Raw genomic sequence first — 11,396 nt, forward strand, 5'->3', positions numbered from 1 at the left:
GTCAGTTTGGCGGCGTTATGTCACTTAGGCCTACCAGGCATGGGTTTTTCGGAAATGATAGCCAAACTACCATAGTAATTTAAACTTACAAGATTATTCCCTCCCTCAGGTAAATCATGCAGTTATTCTGTGTTCCCCTTAGAAAAAATGACTGTAATGTAAAATTTAGGCCAAGGACAAGAGCTGGAATCTATGAAATCATTCAGCGATGAAGGAGAAATTGAGAGTTAGAAGGTTTTAAAGGTGTAACAGGAGGAAAACCTCGCAGTTACCCTATGAAAGAACTGTTAAGAGAGGGTGGAGAATAAGATAGAAGAAAGAGAATGTGAACGGAGGTGTAGTAAAACGAACGAAAGGGGTAGTAGCTAGGGTCCGCTGGGACGCTGCAAAGAAACTTAAGCAATGCCTACAGTGCAACTTGTGACGGTGTGAGGTGCCCTGACGACATTGGACATTAAAAAAAAAAAAAGAATATAACTAGTTTATATTTCAATAACGTCCCACTGAACAGCTTGTTGTAAACAGACCACGCAGATTCTAGAGAGAAGTTTTGTAACGAACATTCATTCTTCAATTCTTGTACACAGGCTGCCGAAATGTTTAGTTCTTAGTCCACTCACCAAGATTCAAAGGTGCGTGATAGACAAAAGAAAGTATGTAAAAGTGGAGGAAGTTGACTTAAGAGTGAAATTGGACACTGAACAACTTGAAATTGATTAAAACTAAACGGAAAAATGTCGGCAATGAAGAAGGAAACGAATTTCAAGACGAGGATGGTCACGATGATGAATAGGTCTCCCAAAATCTGGAGAGACTTTCTCAGAACACCGAATTTTAGTGCAAGGAAATATGAGACAGGCCAGTCGTTATGATTCTCAGATGTGAATCTGCTATTAAGAATGACATACACAGTACAATTTTAAATGCGAAATGAGTTGCCTGTAGTTAAACACATACACAAGATACTCCAAATTCTGAATGAAGAGTATCTTGTGTCCTGGGATTATCAACACTCGTACTTCGTGTTTTGTTAAGTTTTTCTTTTCCATTCCCCATAATTTGCTCTATCTCTGTGAATATATTTTGCAACCCCGGTCTACCGTACACTCAGGAGATGGGATTTTTGATTTTTAATGAAGTTTAGGCTGTCATGCCAAGCACTGGAGCACTTTCGTCCAGTCAGCGTTCAAGACAATGAAAAACAAAAGGGAGTTGGAGTGGCTGGATAGCAAGACATAGAAATCCCAAAAATAAAGGCGATGAAGTACAAGGTTCTATAGGTGGAACTGGTAGAAACCACCACAATTTTTTACAAGAAGTAATCGTTAGAGAGGTTGGACATCAAGATTGAAGAAAGGGAGCGGAAATGGACGTAAAGTAAACGGCTAAAATGTGGGTGTAGTTATGGGCCGAGGGGGCTCTGCAAACACCTTTCAGTAATGCTTACAATGCACTTCATGGGCGGAGAACAATAATCTGCGGAGATTACATTGTTGGTGTCACTGTAGAGCCCATTAACGATGACTATTTACAATCCATTAGTTAAAAATTCAGTAATAACAATAAGATATGGTCTACTAACTCCCATTTCTCTCTCTAAATCTGAAGACATTAGACTCAAGATAAATACCAGCAGAAGAGGCGCTAGGCCTGGACAAATAATCCGAACGTCATTCACTTATGTTAATAGTTTTCATCATCATCATCGTCAACCTTGTATATTTTCTGAAGGACTTCCTTTCAGCCATTGTTTGGTTCGTTAAACAGTCTCCATTTGTCTCCCTGACAGTTTACAGTTTTCTTGAATAACTTGTTCTTCCGCTTCGCAACTGCTTTTCAATGATAAGTCTCTGAGTTATTTTTAATTTCTCCACGTTTTCACCTTTCTTATTTCTTGGACGAACTTGTTGAACGCTCATGGCCTGTGCATTTAAAGGTTCTTTATCCTGTATCCTTGTTGCACCACGGTTGCCTCAGTTTACTTAAGTTGCTCCTAAGTGTATTCATGGCTGCTTCATACAGTAACGGTCAGCACCACTGCGTGAGGATGCATTACGTAAGAAGTCTAATATCTCACTTTGATTATTATGAGGAAATGTTTGCTTCTTGCCCAGGATACCTTAAGTCAACAGGTTTTGAAGAATCTTAACTTGCAGTTTCCTTCTCTCTCTCTCTCCGTTTACCTTCGTTATTGTCATTAGTAACTATACTGTAACAGGAGTAAGGTAAATGATCGAGCGAAACAGATTATGTGGACTGATGGCTCCCTACCTCCCGCGATAAACAGAAATTATAATGCAATACTTCAAACACAAAAGCCTCGTTTAAGCTCGCACGAAATTTTGCTGTGCGTGAACTCAAGCTGTGTGGATACCGCGGTGGGTGACAGTCGAGTGCTGCTGACGTCAGGTGAAAAACTTGCCTCGCTCTTTGCACAGACGACACCATTGTTGTTCAAACAAATGTGCGCTTGCGCGAGATGTTTGCGTCTCTAAGTTGAAAACAACGCACTATTTTGCATTTCAATCTGATGGCGCAGCAAGTACCATAAAAGAACGTCTGTATATTTGCATTAATCAAGTTTCTGAAGTACTATATAACTATCACTTAGTAAATAGCTATTTGTTCAAAACGGCTGCAAAATGTTTAGTTTTTGAAATTTAAGAGACCATATCAGCAAAATACATGCTAGTTTGACTTGTTCTTGCCAAAAACACCAATCACTATTTCTTTAAGAGAGAGAGAGAGAGAGAGAGAGAGAGAGAGAGAGAGAGAGAGAGAGAGAGAAACGCAATGTCAGCCGTTCGTGTGGTACAAGCGATAAGCTTCATAATCAGTGCACAAGAAGTGGCTATACCCTAGACCTTCAACGAAGGACCAGATGATTACGTCTACTGTCAATGAAAGAAATTGCCATTTCCTTTCCCTTTTACTTGTTTTCAAGTCAAATAACTCCTGAATATAATTCAGCCTGGTCAAATCGACCATACAGCATTCCCAGATGGAACGTGATATTGGTGAACTACAATAAATAAGATGAAAAAGAGCTGGTTATCGAGTTTAGGACTAATCCTCAAGGGGAGGGGTGGGAGGGGGTTGGTAGGAGTGTTGTAAGGGTGGGAATTCAACTCCAATTCTTGACAATGAAAATAACTGTCATTTCAGCACTTCATTTCTTTCTGCGCAGAGGAACAGCTTGGGATATTAAAATAAATATCTCGAAGACATCTGCACTGAAAGCTGGTTGGACGCTGCTCATATACCGCTGAAATAAATCGAGATATTTTCTTTCAAAAATTTACTCCGAAAGAGAATTATTCGTCAGTAACTTTAGATATCTCTTGTTTCTTTAAATGTTCAGTGTTCATTATTTACATTATATATTCCGATAAATACAATATGACCAATATCACACTCAAGATGCACTTTTTTTTTTATTAAAATGATCTATCTATCTATCTATCTAATATTATATATATATATATATATATATATATATATATATATATATATATATATATATATATATATATATATATATATATATATATATATATATATATATATATATGATAACACTAGCATTACCTCAAAATTATTTCATGAAACCTGATCAGCTATGCAATCAGCTGAGAGAGAGAGAGAGAGAGAGAGAGAGAGAGAGCCAGCTCCCCTCCCCTCCGTAATCCGCAAAAAGCCGCCGAAATCCCCCATCCCATTTCCGGTCTTGTTACGTTTATAATTTAATTCCGAAATAAAAGAGGTGCGTGACAAACACACAGTTACGCCACTTTTTCTTCTTCAGTAGCATTTTGTCATGTTTCCTTTAATATTTCTCTCGCCAAAATGTAACAGTTTGTGCAGCTATATCAACTGAAAACGTATGCGAACACCTCATTTGGCTTTTTCTCGCCTGTATGCAAGCCCCCCTTTAAAGAAGCTGGCTGAAGGAGGTATGTGACTCACTACAGTCGAGTAACTACTCAGCTGAGCCAACAGCACATTTGGGTTTAGCAGAATGCATCCATGTGTCTTTATTCTCCCTATGGATTCTAACCATTAAACTGCAATGAAAAAGGTACAATGTAATACCATTTCAAAGTACAAACTATCTAACGTAATGAGAAGTACACAGGAAATCAGAAATAATCACAAAACAAAGCAAATAGGCCTACTGCTAAATAAAATTACGAAAATAAAATCTCGAACGTTGTGAAAGCTAATGAAATATTTGCCTTGTTTGACGTAAGAAATAACTTATATATCCTTTTGTTTTGTGTGACAACCATAGCCTGCCCTAAAAGTACTCGCCGGTTACGGTAAAAGTAGGTTTTAAAATATGTCAGTACGCGACGGTAAGTTTTTGTCCAGAAAAATTTTATAATCGGTCAAACTTTAACGAAAACTGCCAGAATTTCACAGAAGTCCTTGGTATTATAGGCGATGATGACGATGGTGAAGGTGATGGTTAGGCAGTGATGAAGTTATGAGCAACGCATTATTAGTCTAATAATGCCTACTCGGAGTTCTATGTAGCTTCGAACATGTAAATTCCTAGATGTATTTCTACCTATTCATAACATTGAGGATTCTCGTTACCATATGCACGGTACTAGTTACATGAATTTAATATTCATAGTACTAATCACACTGAATCTACTATACATGATTCTAGTTAAACAAGTCCAAATGAAGACTCATTGGAATAGTAAGCTATGCTCGTAAGTGATGCGACAAGATTGCAGAGGATTTCGTTCAAAATTCACGAACTGGCAAACTAACATGCTCCATTTCACCTATTATTTCAATGCGGAAACATGATTATTGCATACAATAACGCCAAAATATGTTTCATAAGAGTGAAATCTGTTATATGTTTCAAAACTGAGAGAAAATATCACGTGTAGCCAAATTTCTCAAAAATAGTTACGAAACATTTTCAAAATTTTCGTTCACGCATCGCCGATGCATTTGACAAAAAAAGGTCCTCCTCAAACCTCAGTTCAAATATTAAATAAACAAAAGAAAGAAATTGTTATAACATTAATATTGCTTCCAGATTAATCATAAAATTTGAAATTGTCCTATTTGATTGTTTTTACGATTCCATGCTAAAAAAATGTAAATAAGTAAATACAAAAGTAGAATGCATCCACCGATATCAACGGGTGAGCGGAGCAAGTGTCACGCGGCCATTATTACAGTGGTGAAGCACGTGAACCACCTGGTGTAACAGGTCTACAATGAGTAGCGACAATTAAATTATCTTGAAACCATTTATTTTTTATTTGTTAGAGGAATATTTGGATTTTCATAAAAACAAAATTATTGAAATTATATTAATGAACCACTTCAAAAATTATGGCTTACTAGCAAGTATTCGCCTAGGCTATGCAATTAATCTTTTGTTAAAGCCAAGATTTTGTTCCTAGGCCTAGGTGTGTTAGATTTCTTTACTTACTATAAATACGTTACACTCAGCATTCACATCTCTATATTAACAATTTCTGGCCAGAAAGCGTGCGAAGTTATCTGCACATTCTTGCACTTCAAGTTACCTTTTGAATGAATAAAATATGCACCAAAAGAAAATAATACTTTAAGCCAGTTAAAACAAGTTTTCCACAAATACTAATATATATTTCGATTAATAGCATCTTCTCCATATAATCAAAATCATCATCATCTTTTATTCTTCAATGAACAGGTAATCTCTACAAATAAATTCTTTAGTAACAGAGATTACATCTCAGAAGGCTTAGATTATTAATTTTTTTTAGGCCTATAAATAATCTTGCAACATCTAGACGGCTTGAACACAGCTTAAAACTTGAACATTCAAAGAAAACCTTGTTGTAATTCATGTTCATATTCTGAAAATGTTGTTATGCCTGTAGCTTACTGGGTCTACTGCTAACCTAATGCTGCAGAAGCAATTAAAAAAAAACCAAAGCCAGAGGTTATGTTATACCAGTGCATAAAGGATCATGTTTATATCAGGGATTTGAGCATAGCTAACTCGCAAACTAATAAAATAAATCGATTTGAAAAAAAAAACATCTCAACACTTACGTTGAGTCTGTAAACTTTGGATCCAAAAGTTAATCATGTCGATCAGATTTGACTCGTTGTTGATAAAATGAATTAGTTTTAACATCTCAACACTGGGGCTACCGAAATACGTCAGGTGTTGATTAAAAGCCGACTAGTTGTTGAAATGACTGAATTATATCACTGTCAGCATAAAAACAAGGTGAAAACTATACTAACAGAGGCTATTTTTTCCCAAACGATAAACTTATATTTGTTTTTGGTAAAGTCAAGTCAACTTTGATTAAATTCTGATTGTAATACTATTAAAAATGTAAAATATTGTATATTTTCTCTAATAAAAGATAAAGAATACTAACAAAGATGACCTAAATAATACTTACGTGTAGGCAAGCTTTATATTAGGCACTGTTAGTATTGCTGTCGCTGTTTTATATGCTGATAATCATACGAGTGTCGTTTCTCTAGACCTATAGTAACAAATGACGTACCCCGGCACTTCAGCTGTGTAGGAAAAACTTAGTACATATCAACAAGGACTGGCCCAGTTTGTTTCAATGTTGTTAGATTTACCAGCCCCAGTAATAAGCAATAATAATTTTCCAAGAACAGGTTTTGTGAAACGTATAGAGTGAAGTATATTTAGTATGGGCAGTTCTGATGGCTCTTGATTTGGACTTGTGTAACTAGTACCATGTATTCGAGTCTGTGTAACAAGTATACCATTTATATTAAATTTGTATTAGTATCATATATATTCAACGAGAATCATCTTATATTCACGGCAGTGTAGTGAATGAAGGAGAAATAATCATAGGAATTTAAATATGGCCAGAGGTGCATAGCACTCCGAGTAGGTAATCTTTTATGCTTGCATATATGCCTATATCTGCACATTTGAATATGACATACAGCTATCATTCCATTTTCGTATACACAGATAATACGTCAGAAAGCGTGACCATGCTAATGATCTCTGTTGTTATTTGCTTACTTGTTGATTTAATCACTCAAACTGATCATTTATGTGGAATAAATATAATTGCAACGGCACTAACAGACCTAATATGTATTTTCGTTGCTTTGGGAATTCGCAAAAGTTCGAGTATTGCTTCAGACAGTTATCACCGCACAATCCACTATCAAAATTGAAGGCCATTGTCATACATATGATGCATTGTGTGTTTTTCGTATGAATCATCTCAAAAATGAATAAGTAAAAAATAATACATATCCGAATTTGACCGAAATTGTAATAATATCATAATATATACTGTAAAGTCATTTAGGCTCAGAATGCAGAAACATAGGCCTATACAAAACCTGTAACTCATGTTTATGTGTAGACATAAATGTATCTGAAAACATATATGTGTATTATACAACATACCTACGCATGAATAAACTATGTATTAGCAGGTATACGCAAATAATAATAAGTTGAAATATGCTTTTCATCCATATGCTCCAAACTGATAAAATAAATATGAGAGAGAGAGAGAGAGAGAGAGAGAGGATAGATAAGAAACATAAATTAAAATAAAATGACGAATTATCGTTAAAATATCAAAGTATATTAATGTAAAATGACGAATTGTTGCCAGACCTCGATACTACTAATGATGATAATTATAACTCACCTTAGTTCAACTCAGGCTTCGTCATGTCACCCGTGACAGTCAGGATGGCTGGGATAAGCCTTACAGAATCACTCCTCGTTTTTCGTAGTAAAAAGACATATAAATCTCTTAAATAAAAATTAAAAAAAAAAAACCTGCTTTCCTCAGAGAACAAAACTGGAAAGGTCAAATCACTTCCTGCAAAGGATTTACTCGGTCGCACTGGAAAAAAAAAATCCGGTCTTCCCTTGTCACGCCCTAAAACAAAAAAAAACAAACAAATACAAATCTCTTAAATAATAATATTTATAAAAAAAAAAAAACTATCCTCAGAGGACAAAACCGGAAAGGTCAAATCACTTCCTGCAAAAGCTTCACTCGGTCTAAGCGCTGGAAAAAAAGTCCCGGGCTTCCCTTAGCCCTCCCGGCCTGTGACTGCACCTGATTGGCTAGAGGGGTCGTGACGTCATGGCTGACACTGGCATGCCATTGGCTTGCCATGCCCGCTTGGGAGGAATGGGTGTTTTAGAGGTGGAATTTATCGTATTTTTGAATGTAGCGTTTAAAATTGTAGTTATTATTATGAAATCAATATGGAAATCAGTCGAGCTTGAAATAATAGTGATAGACTTTCAGTTGATAGTGTCTTTTTTTTTTTGCGGAATTCGCGTAATAGTGAATGATCCAGAGGCGATATTTAGGTTACTCTACAAGTAACCAAAGTAACACATCTGAAACACCAAGGTAAGTTTTGCTTTTGTTTTATTTTTGAACTTCAGTTAAGATTTCCCACAGAACTTGTTGCAAGGTTGGCCTAAAATATGTACGTAGACGCAAGCCTGGAAGTGTTGGGGGGAGGAAACAAATAGCAGCTGTAGTAGGTCGAACCAGCACTAGGTCTACACTAGGCCTCCTAATCCCTTACGCTTTTTACTAAGCTTAGGACCAGAGCCCGTGCTGGCATAAACCAACTTAATCTAAACCAGCTAACCACCCGTGGGTCTACGGTTAAGGTTTTTAAACTACTTATCACGAGCAATATGTCTGTCCGTTGTAACTGGCAGTTATGTTTGATTTGTTGACCAAATATCTAAAACATTCCTGCCACGAGAACTTTATATAGGACTTTTATTTCGTTGATATTATCTAGGCCCTCTAGGGTTGGTTTTTATCATATGTGTAATCCTAGTTTCTTATTTCACACAAATTTCCCAAGCATGACTCGAACCCACACAAGATAAAGAGTTTAGAGAGGACTTTATAGACCCTAGTTAATTAAACGACTAATTGGTATATGAAAGCAATTTCGATCAGTGCCTCAATTTTTCACCGATAAATATAAGATGAAAATTTGAAAAAGTTAGTGCCGTATGTAAGCAAGAGACAAGGCGTAGCCCAAAGAGACCATTATTTTGCCTTTTTGCTGACGACGCTGACGACATGCTGGTGGAACAATATTTCTGAGGGATCGCTATTTGACGCCTGCATCTGATAACGTCATTTTCAGTTCATTGTTGCCGGCAGTGAGAACTTCATTATTTTTTCAGTGGTTTGTTGGCCATTGAATAATATTTTTTTTTATTTTGTTCTTCGATATAACTTGAGAAAATCTTGCATGAGCTTTCATAATACTTACTATTTGGTTTTTGGTTTCTCGTAAACCGTCAATTAAAGTATGTTACGCGTGTATGTATTTAACAGTTTTGTACTTGTTACTGATACACTCATTGTAATTAAACACAAGTATTTAATAGTACAATAAGTTAGAAATTAATTAATAAATCATGGTCTGATATCTTTAAAAGTAACTTTTTATTTTAAAGAAGAAACGGTATCAATGTTAGACAAATATCTTTGTTTTAAAAGCATAGATGGACTTAAAATTTGCAACCCTTTTAGATTATATATATATATATATATATATATATATATATATATATATATATATATATATATATATATATATATATATATGCAAATTACAGGTCTAGTCAGGGCTCGGGACATTAAACTGCAACCCATCTTAAGACCCAGGTAATCCAGTGTTGCCGTTTTAACATCATGTTGTTTTTGTTGCAAGATTTAGCTGGCCTTATGCCGGCACGGCGTGTTTCCCTTACGAGCAGCCCCGTAAACAAAGTAAGGTAATTTCTGAACCACGTTACGATACTATCTCTCAGTTCTGGATACTCGTACTAGGCCCAATCCTGGTTTCGTGCTCAGAGACGATAAATCTTCGCCACGAAATGACATTACTACGCCGGAGTCCTCCCTCCATAGCCTTAGTGACTGGTTCCAACGTCTTGCTACAGAGTACACCAATGACTGTGTAGTACTATTCCCTTTCTTTATTCATTTCCTTATTTATTCCTTCGTTTTAATTGTTTATTTACTTATTATTTATCTATTTGCTTGTTTCAGTTGGATCGGCTTTAAGTTTTGGGCAAGAGTACCGATTCATAAGAATTTATGTATATGATGTATAACAGTTAGTTGTAATAATTATTATTGTTTTGCTTACGTTACGACCATTGATGCCAGTTGGTAATTGCATTAATTATCAGCATTTTTTATGTTGTGAACAGTACTGACAATTAATAGCTGATAGAATTAATAGTATTTTGACTACATCCGGGCAATAATGACAACTGATAATTGCAATAACCATCAACGTTTGTGTACGTTATGTAGAATTATAAGTTGATAACTGAAATAATCGTCAATGTCTTCCATATTTAGTAAAAAATACCAATAATTATTACGTTAAACAACACACCTTTGCATACAATATGATAATTATTAGCAGTAAATAATTGTCATTATTATCATATAATTATGAATTGATAACTTTGCAGTAATATTCTTAAGAAGGCAATATCATTTCTAATGAATCATCTTGTATCACTCAAGGACAAGCAGGCCTGTTTTGGATTTTATCACGTTTAAGAGCTCGGCTCGTAATTATTCCTAGTCTGCTTGCGGCTGTGTTGATAATTTTGGACAAGATGATGATTATGTTGATAATTCGGACGAGGGAATATAGTTGATGATTTTGACAAGGAAATAATTATGTTGATAATTCGGACGAGGGAATTGTTGTTAATGATTTTGGCAAGGAAATAGTTATATTGGTAATTCGGACGAGGTGATGATTATGTTGATGATTCGGACGAGGGAATGGTAGTTAATGATTTTGACAAGGAAATAATTGTGTTGGTAATTCGGACGAGGTGATGATATGTTGATAATTCGGACAAGGGAATAGTAGTTAATGATTTTGACAAGGAAAAATTATATTGGTAATTCGGACGAGGTAATTGTAGTTAATGATTTTGACGAGGAAAAAATTATAATGGTAATTCGGACGAGATGACGATTATGTTGATAATTCGGACGAGGGAATTGTAGTTAATGATTTTGACAAGGAAAAAATTATATTGTTAATTCGGACGAGGCGATGATTATGTTGATAATTCGGACGAGGGAATGGTAGTTGATTTTTGACAAGGGAATAATTATATTGGTAACTCGGACGAGATGACGATTATGTTGATAATTTGGACGAGGGAATGGTAGTTGATGATTTTGACAAGGAAATAATTATATTGGTAATTCGGACGAGATGACGATTATGTTGATAATTCGGACTACAGCATCATTGTTCTGATATTCGAACAAGCATATCATCATCTTGATAATTCGAACGAAAACATCGTTAGGTTGATA

The 11,396-nt window shown here is 35.5% G+C and overlaps 1 protein-coding gene across 1 annotated transcript in view; it reads right to left on the minus strand.

Moving 5' to 3' along the window:
• The window catches only part of LOC136854341 (insulin-like peptide receptor), a 46,196-nt gene extending 38,141 nt beyond the window's left edge, over window positions 1-8,055 (minus strand). Inside the window, exon 1 of the mRNA XM_067130639.1 lies at window positions 7,692-8,055. The gene's annotated coding sequence lies outside the window, so the exon portion shown is untranslated. The remainder of the gene's footprint in view (window positions 1-7,691) is intronic.
• Between the last annotated feature and the right edge of the window lie 3,341 nt (window positions 8,056-11,396).

This window comes from Macrobrachium rosenbergii, chromosome 29, assembly GCF_040412425.1.
Source record: "Macrobrachium rosenbergii isolate ZJJX-2024 chromosome 29, ASM4041242v1, whole genome shotgun sequence".
Lineage (NCBI taxonomy): Eukaryota > Metazoa > Arthropoda > Malacostraca > Decapoda > Palaemonidae > Macrobrachium > Macrobrachium rosenbergii.